This window comes from Hippocampus comes, unplaced genomic scaffold, assembly GCF_001891065.2.
Source record: "Hippocampus comes isolate QL1 unplaced genomic scaffold, H_comes_QL1_v1.1 scaffold36, whole genome shotgun sequence".
Classification (NCBI taxonomy): Eukaryota; Metazoa; Chordata; class Actinopteri; order Syngnathiformes; family Syngnathidae; genus Hippocampus; species Hippocampus comes.
In genome coordinates this window covers 412,528-413,067 of record NW_017805695.1, presented here as the reverse complement: position 1 = coordinate 413,067, position 540 = coordinate 412,528, and the positions used below count along the sequence as shown (strand labels likewise).

The window sequence follows — 540 nt, the reverse complement described above, 5'->3', positions numbered from 1 at the left end:
ATTGTTTTGGCCACGAGAGACCGTGGTTCGCAAAAAAACAGAAGTGGCGTCATCACAACACGTACTGTACTAAACTCTAGCAATGACAATTCAAAGAACTCCTTCATATCTAAGATCCAGCCGTCATTGTTCTTTTTTGTCTTGCTGCTTCTCTCTCTTCAAGTGCCGCACTCGATTCTTAAGGACGTACTACTGCTGTGCTGAATGGCCCAATTATCAACCCGTCAAAATGACGGACGGCCTTAAATTTTCCCCAGCCACTCTTAAAAAAAAAATCCGTCAATGATGGAAAACAGGGATGACAATGGCTAGTGATGCTTGTGGAGGCTCTCAGTCGTACAGGAAAGTTCCATCGTAGAAACTGTCAGGGTGTAGCTACCCTAAATGGGCCTTTGGCAAAGTTAGGAAAATTAAAACAAACAGAGAGGAAACCAACCAACAGAGAGAAAAGAAGAGAAGGGGTGTCTGTGTACCTTATATTGCCGGCCTCTCAGAGAAAATACAAAGAATATTTCTACAACATGATATTCCTGTTTATTT

The 540-nt window shown here is 42.2% G+C and overlaps 1 protein-coding gene across 1 annotated transcript in view; it reads right to left on the bottom strand.

The window, feature by feature from the left end:
* The window catches only part of LOC109523232 (rap1 GTPase-GDP dissociation stimulator 1), a 25,917-nt gene that overhangs the window by 14,507 nt on the left and 10,870 nt on the right, over positions 1 to 540 (bottom strand). The gene's annotated exons all lie outside the window — the stretch shown is intronic.